The sequence below is a fragment of the Protopterus annectens genome, chromosome 6.part0, assembly GCF_019279795.1.
Source record: "Protopterus annectens isolate FY-2018-M chromosome 6.part0, PAN1.0, whole genome shotgun sequence".
NCBI lineage: Eukaryota > Metazoa > Chordata > Ceratodontiformes > Protopteridae > Protopterus > Protopterus annectens.
The window spans coordinates 1,961,996,386-1,962,010,284 of NC_056737.1; positions in this window are offsets into that span (position 1 = coordinate 1,961,996,386).

A 13,899-nucleotide genomic window follows, 5' to 3' on the forward strand; every position below is an offset into this window, starting at 1 on the left:
TGGAGTACCTCAGGGTTCAGTCTTGGGAACGCTATTGTTTGGCATCTACTTCTCTGAAGTACAGGCCAACACTAAGGGACTCTGGCTAACAAAGTTCACAGACGACTGCAAACTGAGAACCATTATTGAATCCCCAAATGATGTGGATATTCTACAAAAGGGCCTTACAGAAACAGATTCTTAGTGCCGGGGCCATGAGCTCAAGCTTAATGCCAATAAATATATAGTTATCCCCTTTGGGAAAAATCATGTACCCATGAATTACCATATAAGTGGCAGTACACTAAACACCAAAAGTGTGATGAGAGACTTAGGGACACAGGTGGACAGTGGTCTCACCTTCGATAACCACATTGTCACAACAGTCAGGAAATCCTTCTATGTGGCACACATCATCACTAAGGGGTTTTCATCTAGAAGAAAGGAGGCCATTGTCCCACTGTACTCATCCCTCATTAGAACCATTGTAGAGTACAATGCGCTGTTTGGTATGTGCCTCACAAGACATCTGCAACAGCTGGAAAGGCCGCAGAAATATCTCACTAAAAGAATCACAGGCCTAAAGCAGATGCCTTATGCTGACCATCCAAAAAAAACTCCAGCTATACTCTGTGCATATCATCTACTCAGAGGTGATCTCTGCTTAACATACAAGGCCATGTCAAAGCCTGAGCTGTTGGATATGCTCCACTTAAAGAAATCCCAATCCCTCAGAACCACACGGTCCAGGGATCTAAACCTTGTCATCACAATGAACAAAACATGCTGGAGGGATAAGTTCCTGACCCAGAGACCCCCCATACTCTGGAATAGACTGCCCATACATGTCAAGCAGAGTGCTTTCTTGGCCCTCTTCAAAAGGAACCTTGACAATTGGATGGGAGATAGGAAATTCACCCCGGGGATCATGGCAGTCGCCTTGCTAAACAGGGGGCCAGGGAATTAAATATTGTGGGAAGAAATGTCCAGGGAATTGTCATGGCTAGGCTTGTATAGGCCCTAGGGCTGATAGCCTAGTACCAACCTATGAACCTATAATGCAAAAACAAACTGGAAGCTCTTGCCTATGGATATGGATAGCAAGATGCAAGCAGTAAAATGTTTTAGTCCCTTTAGTTTTACACAGATCAGGCATATTTCTATCATTTAGATGAAAAGTTGTGGACAGTAATTAATAAAGAGTTGGAAGGATTTTATCTGAGAAGAGAAGAGGGCAGGAGTCAAGTGGGATAAGTTGATCCTTCCAATAGAGCAAGGTGGTTTGGGATTTCTTGATCTGAAGTAGTATTTCAGAGCTACACAGTCAAGGCTCCTATACACAGCACAAGCAGAGAGATAATGGAATACAATGCTCCCTTCTTCATGTACCTTACCAGACACTTACACCAAATGGAGTGGTGCCAGAGATTTTTCATTAAAAATACAATGCATAAGACAGGTCTTTTGTGCATCAACTAAAAACCCTATCCTTTTACTCTGTCTCATATCATTTATTGAGAGGTGACTTATGCCTGACCTACAAGGCATTTTCTGATCCAGCCCTGAGGAAAATGGTACACAGTCACAAGAAAAATGTAACAAGGATTACACATTCCATGGACCTGAACCTTATTTGTGACTCTAATAGAACTTGCTGGAGAGACACATTCATATTCCAAAGGCTACCACGTCTATGCAATCTTCTTCTTCTTCTTTCAGCTGCTCCCGTTAGGGGTCGCCACAGCAGATCAACTGTTTCCATTTCTTCCTGTCCTCTGCATCTTGCTCTGTCACACCAACCACCTGCATGTCCTCTCTCACCACATCCATAAACCTTATCTTAGGCCTTCCTCTTTTCCTGTTACCTGGCAGCTTCATCCTTAGCATCTTTTTCCCAATATACTCTGCATCCCTCCTCAGCACGTGTCCAAACCAACGTAATCTTGCCTCTCTGGCTTTGTCTCCAAACCTTCCAACCTCGGCTGACACTCTAATATACTTATTTCTAATCCTGTCCATCCTCGTCACACCCAGTGCAAATCTTAACATCGTCAACTCTGCCACATCAAGCTCTGACTCCTGCTTTTTTGTCACTGCCACTGTCTCCAACCCATGTAACATAGCTGGCCTCACTACCCTCTTGTAGACCTTCCCTTTCACTCTTACTGGTACACGTCTGTCACAAATCACTCCTGACACTCTTCTCCACCCACTCCATCCTGCCTGTACTCTCTTCTTCACCTCTCTTCCACATTCACCATTACTATAAACTGTTGATCCCAAGTACTTAAACTCATTCACCTTCACCACCTCTACTCCCTGCATCCTCACCATTCCTCTATCCTCCCTCTCATTCACACACATATATTCTGTCTTAGTCCTGCTGACCTTCATTCCTCTTCTCTCTAGAGCATATCTCCACCTCTTCAGGGTCTCCTCCACCTGTTCCCTACTCTCACTACAGATCACAATGTCATCTGCAAACATCATAGTTCACGGGGACTCCTGTCTGATCTAGTCTGTCAACTTGTCCATCACCATTGCAAATAAGAAAGGGCTCAGAGCTGATCCTTGATGTAATCCCACCTCCACCTTAAATGCATCTGTCACTCCCACCGCAGACCTCACCACTGTCACACTACCCTCGTACATATCCTGTACCACTCTTACATACTTCTCTGACACTCGCGACTTCCTCATACAATACCACAACTCCTCTCTAGGCACCCTGTCATATGCTTTCTCTAAATCCACAAAGACACAATGCAACTCCTTCTGACCTTCTCTGTACTTCTCCATCAACACTCTCAGAGCAAACATCGCATCTGTAGTGCTGTTTCCTGACATGAAACCATACTGATGATCACTAATCATCACCTCACTTCTTAACCTAGCTTCCACTACTCTTTCCCATAACTTCATGCTGTGATTGATCAGTTTAATACCTCTGTAGTTACTACAGCTCTGCACATCAACCTTATTCTTAAAAATTGGTGCCAAAACACTTTTTCTCCATTCCTCAGGCATCCTCTCACTTTCCAAGATTTCATTAAACAATCTAGTTAAAAACTCCACTGCCATTTCACCTAAACACCTCCATGCTTCCACAGGTATGTCATCGGGACCAACAGCCTTTCCGTTCTTCATCCTCTTCATAGCTATCCTTACTTCCTCCTTGCTAATCCACTGCACTTCATGATTCACTATCCGCACATCATCCAACCTTCTCTCCCTCTCATTCTCTTCATTCATCAAACCCTCAAAGTACTCTTTCCATCTGCTCAACACACTCTCCTTGCTTGTGAGTACGTTTCCCTCATTATCCTTTATCACCCTTACCTGCTGCACATCTTTACTAGCTTGGTCCCTCTGTCTAGCAAATCAGTACAGGTCCTTTTCTCCCTCCTTAGTGTCCAACATTTTATACAACTCTTCATACATCTTATCCTTAACCTTCGCCACCTCTCTCTTTGCCATGCTCCTTATACTCTTGTCTACTTTCTTCATCTCTTTGACAATCCCACTTCTTCAACCTCTTTCTCTGCATACTCTCCTGTACTTCTTCATTCCACCACCAGGTCTCCTTGTCCTCCTTCCTCTTTCCAGATGTCATACCAAGCACCTTTCTAGCCATCTCTCTTACTAGCTCTGCTGTAGTAACCCAGCTGTTTGCTATCTCTTCACTGCCACCCAGTGCCTGTCTTAACTCTTCCCTGAACATCGCCTCACAATTACCCTTTTTCAATTTCCACCATTTAATCCTTGCCCTCACACTCATCCTCCTCTTCTTGATCACCATTGTCATCCTACAAACCACCATCCTATGCTGCCTAACTACACTTTCCCCTGCCACCACTTACAGTCTCCAATCTCGTTCATATTGGCCCTTCTACATAAGATATAATCCACCTGTGTGCATCTTCCTCCACTCTTGTATGTCACCCTAACCACGTCTATGCGATAAACTTCCCATATTCATAAAACAAAGTCCATCTCTCACTCTCTTCAAAAAGAATTTGGATAAATGGATGGGGAACTGTAAATTCAATCCCGGGGTACTACCCATGTCCATTATGGACAGATGCAGTCTGTAAAATGACTCAGGGCTCCAATACCCAAAGACCCACTACCCTGGTACTGCCTCATCCCATATCTGGGGAATTAAGATATAATATTGTCATATCCTGGGTATTATTGGCTAGGCTTGTAAAGACTCTTGTGCCATTAGCCTAGTAATTGCCTATGAACTTATTATTCAAAATGGAAAGGGGTGATGATGATGAAATAGGGGGAAGCTCAAGAAATAAGGAGGTGAGACTGGGATTTTGGATGTAGATCTTTAAGAAGAACAAAAATAACCATACTGAATATTATATTCATAAAGTAGCAGAAAGTATTCTAAGAACTAAGGCAATTTGGGAGTGGAGAAAGGAGATTATGCCAATAAGGATGTCTGCAGTTTGGGGTACAGAGAAAAGGCAAGAGGGAGCTAGAATATACTGGAGAAACTGATGAAGGGACCAAGGTAGGGAGAGCAAATAATTAGTAAAGGGAAAGGTAATACGGGAAAAGGCCGAGGCCAAGAATACAGTTGGACTGCAAGTTAGAGATTGCCTTACCTATCAATGACTGATATCAGAGTACAGGCAAAGAGAAAGGAATAGGGGTCCTAAATGAAACATCAGCACTAGTAGAAATTTTAGTAGAATGTAGAACATAAATGCTGTTAAAAAAGGATAATTAGTAGGGCATAGAAAATATTGCTTGATTACTATAAGAATCAATCAGTGGAGGTTAGTAAAGATTGGTAAGAGAGATTGGATAAGGAATTCACAAAGAAACAATGGAAGAATATATGTATGACTCCCAAATATGCAACAGAGTCTTGAAGATGTAGAATATTTGCCTGGAATTGTTTGCATAATTTTTTATACTCCCAAGCAGATTCCAAAGAACTGTTCCTTAGGTAGAACATATATAGGAGGTGTGATTGGGAAGAAAGAGATAATTGAGAGCATATTTTTTGGGAGTGCAATGAAATGGCAAACTTTAAAGATTCCCTGAAGACCACTCTGTCAGAAGTACTGGGTAAGCAAATTGGTGCAACTAAAGAAATTATTTTTTTGATCTGTGATACAGAATTGGAATTGCTTTGACATAGTAAGGCCTTACTAAGTTTAATTCTTGTAGCTGCTATGATGATGTGAGGTATTGCCAGCTATGTCAAAAGTAGGGCAGTGAATGTGTAACATATGCGAGCATAGCTAGCTGGAGTTTTGTATATCAAAAAGATTTGTACAGATGCTTGTGTTGAAAATGTATTTGTAAAGCTGCTTGTGTTAAAAATATATCAACAGTGAGTCCTGCTGGACAGAAAAGAAATACACTTGTATGTCAGGTGTATTGTAACTGTTGAAATGAATATATTGTAACAGTGAATACTGGAAGAGAAAAGGTTACTCTCAGTTCAGCTAAATTTGAAAAATGGTCTGAAATGAAATCACATGTTTTAGGCCATAAATAGTGCATCTTACAGTTCTGATTGCAACCAGAGACAAAATGTCTGTGAAAACCAGGACTAGGAATCCAACTGTATTGTCCTTAGGAGTGAACTATTTGTTATCCTGGAAGGGTAGAAGTTTTTGAAATTGTTTTACAGTTTTCAGATGCTGTGCCACATCTTAGCAAAGCTCTGTGTGTGTGTGTGCGTGTATTAAAACACATAAGTGCTAAATTCTGGTTCAGTTTCTAGTAAAAAGGGTAGTGTGGGAACCAGAGTCAAATGACTTGATGTTTGTAATGTTATTATATAATACAACACTGAAATGATGTTTTAACACTAGATGAAACAGAAGTCTCAGGCAGTCTGTTTTTGAAAGCTGGCAAAGAGGACCACTCACCTACATCATCTTGCCTTGCTCTAGTAAATGAACTAGGGGACAGTAATTTTTTAGATCAGTCAGGAAAATTTAGTAAGATTAGTTAAGTATTGTTTTTCTCTATCTGTGTGAATATATTCATTTGCATTACTTGTAATATTTCCTGTTATTGAAACATAGATATTTTGTAAAATAGATATTTAGTATTATTATGTTTTTTATTATTTATTATTAAATATATTTAAACTTTTAATTGTGGCTGGTGTTGTAGAGAATATCTTAACCTTTGAGAATACTTATATTTATTTAGTGACACTGTGGCCACTCCTGAAAGCCTTGCTATATTGGTTAAACACTACCATTAATATTAGTAATAATTTTACTCAGTATAATTAGGTACCCTTGTAAGAGCCTTAGAGTATTTGGCTTTGGAGTGTTCTGGTGGCAGTATCTACCTTATAGTCCAGGCAGAGGGGGCATAGCTAGTAAATCTGTGTCAGCCTTTCCCAGGTGTGTGTGTGTGTGTGTGTGTGTGTGTGTGTGTGTGTGTGTGTGTGTGTGTGTGTGTGTGTGAAAATCAAAGCTCAAAGAGTGTGTGTGTGTCAGTTACTTGGAGCAGGGACACAGAGCACTGGTTTTACAGAGAGGGTGGTGGAGGACTTGGCTTGGAACACTTGGCTGACCTGTGTGCTCTTAAGGGAAATTTGGCTGTTGCAGGGAGCTGCATCTGGAAATACTGTGCAGTGAGGATTGAGACTCCTTGATCACTGGCCTAGAGGAGGGACATCACAGCTGCCAAAAAAGCAATTACTAGAAAATGGAACTCAAAGTGTAAACCAACCATACTAGAAGTAGTGAGTACAGTAACAGAGATAAAAGAACTGGAACTGGGATCCTTAGAAAAGGTTAGGAGTGAATTATGTAGAAAAAATGGAAACTGTGGGAATAATACATGCAGAATAATATTTTGGAGGAGGAGTGAGATTTAAGAGAAGGCAGGACTTGAATGAGCTATGTAATGTCTGATTGACAATGACTGTATAGAAGATTATATGTGATGTATAATGTTTGCAACTGAAAATATGTCAATATGGTTTGTTTTCATTTATATAAATGAATGATTGCCTATGTCATAAGTGATAATTAAATAAAGATGTTTCTTATTTAAAAAAAATAAATAAAAAGAATTAGCCAGGGAATTGTTATGGCTAGGCTTGTATAGACCCTAGGGCCAATAGCCTAGTACCAACATATGAACCTATGAACCTATTATTTTGTTTGCCCATGATTGTTTGCTGTGGTAGCAAAAAGCATTGTATCAGAAGTAGGTGAAGTTCCTCATCAGTTTAACATTTGTGTTTGTTAGTAACACAAATGAATGCTTCATTTTGAAAATAAATATGAGTTATGAGAATGGTTCCAGCTGCCACTGTTAACACTATGCAATGTGTAATGAAGCAAACTATGAATCTTCGTTGGAACTCACCGATATATTTAATGATTAACTTCCTGTAATATCACAGACAAAATCATATATGTAGGAAAATGAATGAGCAAATATTAAAACATTTTAATAGAACCTTACATTTATATCAACAGCTATGAGATGTGATGGGTAAGCAATGATGGATATAACAGTAAATGTTTATTGCACTTACATCTCTGTTCATATGTGTCTACATTTTCAATTAGAAAGCATCTTGCAAAACTTTCCATTCCCTCCTTTGTGTAGAAGAATAACCATTGCAGTTCTCTATTTATTTGGCATGAAACCTGTCTGGAGACTAGGGTTAAATAGAGAATCTACAGGAACAAAACTCCACCACAGCAATCAAGGAAGAAATTACATCCAATGCGAAGCGAAATCCTTTTTTTCCAGTAAAAATAACAGACTAAGCGCTTTCACCAGTAAACTGGTATCCTCAGAGTCTGCTGAAACAGTCATCCATCCATACTTAAATAGTAAGCAAACATTCCCAATCATTCAATTGATTAAACAATTAACCATTTAAACCTTTCCTATCCAGTGTTAAAGCAAAACAACCTTTTAAAAGTAAAAACAGCAATCTAAAAACCATTTGAAAATTGTAAGCATAAAATAATTCAATAATCATTCCCAATGAACATATGTCAGAATGTAAATCTAACTACCTAAATAATTCTCATAAAAAAGTACAAAACTTATGTGTTAAATACTTTTTACAAAATTTTGTACAAAATTTATATTAAACTCATAAATATAATCCATTGAAATATTTGTACAATATACATCCTAAGTGTACAATGTAATACATAAATTATACACATCTATCTTATCAAAAAAATATATATTGTTATTATGTGTAAATATATATATATAAACAATGAGCTGTATTGTGTAGTTAAAATCCTATTGATTAAATCAATTACAGCATTGCTCAGAACATACGTCTATAATAACTGAATGTTATTTCTAAATGAAATAACTCAATTTCAATATTATCACCTACATAAACCACAATAAAGGCATTTTACCTAAGAGTAATCCATTCTTCTATACAAAAATTCTACCATGACAACAGGAGACAATGTTCCTTGCCTACTGTTCATCCATCAAATTATGCTAGCTTTCCATTTGAGGTGAGGCTTTAAAGAAATATGGTCATTCAGACCAGGGAATCTGGTGGCATTTAGTCTCATCTGCCACTCAGATTCCAATACCGCAACTCTATTGTTGATGTCTCCAGAGGAAAAGGGCATTACCCTGTCAATAATAAAAAACAAGAATTTCGTAAAATTGATGCACACCCTACTGTGTAGGTATAAAGCATTGTGTGTATCCTTGTTCTTTATACTTCTAGTGTGTTCACTAATTCTTTCCTGTAGCTTTCGTGTGGTCATGCCAATATAATAAGCATCACATGACACACAAGATGCTATATAAACACAACTCCTAGTATTACAATTGCACAATCCCGGGCATGCCAATGTTCGTGCGAACCCCACCACACATACATAACTTCCTTCAGCAATAAATCTACAAGCATTGCAATTCCCACATTTACTCATCCTAGATCTGTTGTAACCCTTTTTCTCTCTTTCCATAATGTTTTTGATATTGTTCCCTCTACTGAAAACAATTTTTGGGAAACCACCCAACACTTGTCTGGTTTGCTCGTTAATACAGTGGTTCCAATTAACCCTTATACTTTCACAGAACTCTTTGGCCATGTCATTAAATTTTAACACAAATGTGAGGCTGTCTCCTTCACTATCAATCAATCCCTTGTTTATTTCATGCATTGTTACCAATGTACCCCCCCCCCATTTAATATAGGGGTGTATGTCGTCCTCCTTTTTCTATATATTTCTTTCTTTGTTTTTAACAAAAGTTTCGAGGGGTATCCCCTTTCAAGGAATAACCCGATCAAGACATACATTTCTTTCTTAAATATGTCATCATTACTAACCAACCTGGAAAGCCTCACCATTTGCCCTTTAATCACACCCTTTCTTTGGTGAAAGGGATGGCAACTGGTGAAATGTAGCATAGAATTGGAAAAGCTATGCTTTCTATAAATGTTACTTACTAGTTTACCTTCATGCTTAAAAATACAAACATCCAAATAATTTGTTGGTGTCACATGCCAAGTGTATGTAAATCTGAAAAATTCGGTCACTTGGTTAATGTGAGCCATAAATTCAATAACTTCTTCTTCTGTACCCTTCCAAAGAATTAGGATGTCGTCCAAAAACCTACTATATAACATTATGTGTTTATTAAATACAGATGATAGAATAAACCTCCTTTCCCATGCCAATAACACCAGGTTGGCAAAAACGGGGGCACAACGGGCCCCCATTGCCACACCTTTAGTCTGTTGGTAAGTTTCCCCTTCAAACATCAAATAATTGCCGGCCAAGATGAATCTCATACAATCCAAAACTATGTTAAGCCTCCCAAGATCAAAACTTTTACTATTCACCAAGCTTTCTTGAAATAGTTCAATACCCTCGTCATGGGGAATACTTGGAAAGAGGTTAACTACGTCAATGGTTAAGAAACTATACGTCTCTATATCCACTTCACTGACTGATCTAATCCTCTCGAGACAATGCCAGGAATCTTTAATGATATGTGGTGTTTCCACTACTACCTTCTTACATAGCTGGTCTACCAAGGCTGCCATAGGTTCTGTCTTGGAGCCCCTAGCTGACACAATGGGTCTAAATGCAAGCTGTTCAAGACCCTTGTGTGTCTTGGGGATTCCAAATAACACAGGTATTTTAGGAAACTTGACACTCAAAAAGTCAAATTCATCCTCATTAATGACACCTTGATACATTGCATCAAGTAAGAATAAATCGATCTTACTGTATGCCCTGTTAATCTCGTGTCTTGATGCTCTGGTGTATGTTTCTACGTCACCTAGCATTTTCATCATAATTCCCTGATAATCCATCTTACCCATGATGACCATTCCTCCCCCCTTGTCAGGGCGCATACACCTATATTCATTAGTCTCTGTGAGGTCATTAATAACCTTCCTCTCCTCAACAGTCAAATTGTCCTTTAAATGGTTTTGTTGTGCACATAGTCTATGAAAATCACGTTCCACCATTTGTTCAAATATGTTGATATCAACATTTGAGGGGGGCATAAAAATACTTTTTCTCTTCATTGTTGTAGCACCAACTACAGAACTTGATTTAGCTGAAGTCACCCCTAGATTTGAGAAATATAGATGTAAATTTAATTTCCTCGTGTAAAACTTCAAATTGACCAACAGCTGTGTTATATCTATTTTGTAACTAGGGACAAAACTAATCCCTTTACTAAAAAATTCAAAGTGTACCTTACCAATCTCCATTTCTGTATAGTTATATATTACAAAGCCTCCGCTTTTTAATACCTCACATTTCAGATGTGGCCCCTCCATTTCTACAATGGCGTCTAACTGGTTATCTGTTGGTTCAACACCATTTCCAGTATCAATGCCAAGTTCATTCACAATGCTTAAGTTTTCATTTTCAAAAATAGACACTTGAGTATTAACTAAATGCTCATTGCTTTCGAATCTATCGACATTGGAAACAACCATAGATCGCTGATTACTGTCATCATCTACAAATGAAATTAAAGGTCCTTGATCACCATTCACACACCATTCATTCTTACTTCTGTCAACCATATCGCTATCATATGAAAAAGAATCCAACACAAAACACAAATTAAAGTCCACAACAAAGTCATTTTGATGGAAATAGTCCATTAATAACGTCGATTCCCTCTCCTCGATGGAAAATGGTTCGCATCGGCCCTCCCTTGGTACCCCTTGCTGAGGAGTCTCTTCGACCTGCGAGGGAGATTTTCGTTTTCTAAAAAAACGCCATCCTCCTCATCAATGGTAGATGCAGCCATTGATTCTAATCCTCCCTCCGTAGTTAACCTGGGCTTGCTAGTTTCAACAATTAAATCCTTAGTACCAGGTGGGTATGCTAACCCCTTGTGGTACTCTTGTGTGTCTCTAATAAGTTTCTTGTGTTTCGTGACTTTGCTATTAGAGACAAAACTAATAATATTGAAATTGAGTTATTTCATTTAGAAATAACATTCAGTTATTATAGACGTATGTTCTGAGCAATGCTGTAATTGATTTAATCAATAGGATTTTAACTACACAATACAGCTCATTGTTTATATATATATATTTACATATAATAACAATATATATTTTTTTGATAAGATAGATGTGTATAATTTATGTATTACATTGTACACTTAGGATGTATATTGTACAAATATTTCAATGGATTATATTTATGAGTTTAATATAAATTTTGTACAAAATTTTGTAAAAAGTATTTAACACATAAGTTTTGTACTTTTTTATGAGAATTATTTAGGTAGTTAGATTTACATTCTGACATATGTTCATTGGGAATGATTATTGAATTATTTTATGCTTACAATTTTCAAATGGTTTTTAGATTGCTGTTTTTACTTTTAAAAGGTTGTTTTGCTTTAACACTGGATAGGAAAGGTTTAAATGGTTAATTGTTTAATCAATTGAATGATTGGGAATGTTTGCTCACTATTTAAGTATGGATGGATGACTGTTTCAGCAGACTCTGAGGATACCAGTTTACTGGTGAAAGCGCTTAGTCTGTTATTTTTACTGGAATAAAAGGATTTCGCTTCGCATTGGATGTAATTTCTTCCTTGATTGCTGTGGTGGAGTTTTGTTCCTGTTAATTCGTTTTGGATCCTGATTTTGGTGTCCTGGTGTTTGTTTTACTTTCTCGTTCCATTCAGCATTTTTGGAGGGGGTTGCAGAAGATATGGAGGATATCCTCAAAGAACTGACCAATGTACTTGGCAAATTGGTCAAGGTATATGGGGAAGTGAAATCGCAGGCTAACGTGAGTGTGGTTAGTCCAACGGATTCCGAAGTGCGGTTGTTTACACTGCACTCCAATGACAGTATTACACCGGGGCAAAGAGTTGCTCAATCGGGTACTTGTACCGGCGATTCTAGCAATAGTCAAAGAGGAGGGAATTCGGAGGAACCGGGGTGTTCTACACAGCTGAATGGTGTTAACCGGATTCGTGGGCTTGGTTCCTGGTTCGAGGCACCCAGCTTTGAAAGCAATTTGGAAGCGCTGGAAGCTCCGGAAGTAGGAGGAATCAACGGTCGAGCACAGCAGCATTACCCGCTTTCACTTAGAGAGCAGATTTACAAATACGAAAAACTTTGTCGTAAGTACAGAGCAATGCAGCTTGACAATTTATTTCTTAATAAATCTAAAGAGTTGAAGCAAGTACCAAGAGGGCTTCGGTTATGGAAGCTGCCTATGGGGATTGACATCGGTTCGGAAGGTTTTAAAGAACTAGTAGCCCTATTCGACAATACAGGTATGCATATGCTTGACATTATCATTCGCAATAACAACAGTAAATTGTCAGCATTACGGGAAGAAATCAGTTTTTTGCACACAAGCATAACTACGGACTTGTTATTTTTTGATTACAAGAATAACTTTGACAAAGTAATCAAAAAAGTTGACAGTTTTGTCTCTAATAGCAAAGTCACGAAACACAAGAAACTTATTAGAGACACACAAGAGTACCACAAGGGGTTAGCATACCCACCTGGTACTAAGGGTTTAATTGTTGAAACTAGCAAGCCCAGGTTAACTACGGAGGGAGGATTAGAATCAATGGCTGCATCTACCATTGATGAGGAGGATGGCGTTTTTTTAGAAAACGAAAATCTCCCTCGCAGGTCGAAGAGACTCCTCAGCAAGGGGTACCAAGGGAGGGCCAATGCGAACCATTTTCCATCGAGGAGAGGGAATCGACGTTATTAATGGACTATTTCCATCAAAATGACTTTGTTGTGGACTTTAATTTGTGTTTTGTGTTGGATTCTTTTTCATATGATAGTGATATGGTTGACAGAAGTAAGAATGAATGGTGTGTGAATGGTGATCAAGGACCTTTAATTTCATTTGTAGATGATGACAGTAATCAGCGATCTATGGTTGTTTCCAATGTCGATAGATTCGAAAGCAATGAGCATTTAGTTAATACTCAAGTGTCTATTTTTGAAAATGAAAACTTAAGCATTGTGAATGAACTTGGCATTGATACTGGAAATGGTGTTGAACCAACAGATAACCAGTTAGACGCCATTGTAGAAATGGAGGGGCCACATCTGAAATGTGAGGTATTAAAAAGCGGAGGCTTTGTAATATATAACTATACAGAAATGGAGATTGGTAAGGTACACTTTGAATTTTTTAGTAAAGGGATTAGTTTTGTCCCTAGTTACAAAATAGATATAACACAGCTGTTGGTCAATTTGAAGTTTTACACGAGGAAATTACATTTACATCTATATTTCTCAAATCTAGGGGTGACTTCAGCTAAATCAAGTTCTGTAGTTGGTGCTACAACAATGAAGAGAAAAAGTATTTTTATGCCCCCCTCAAATGTTGATATCAACATATTTGAACAAATGGTGGAACGTGATTTTCGTAGACTATGTGCACAACAAAA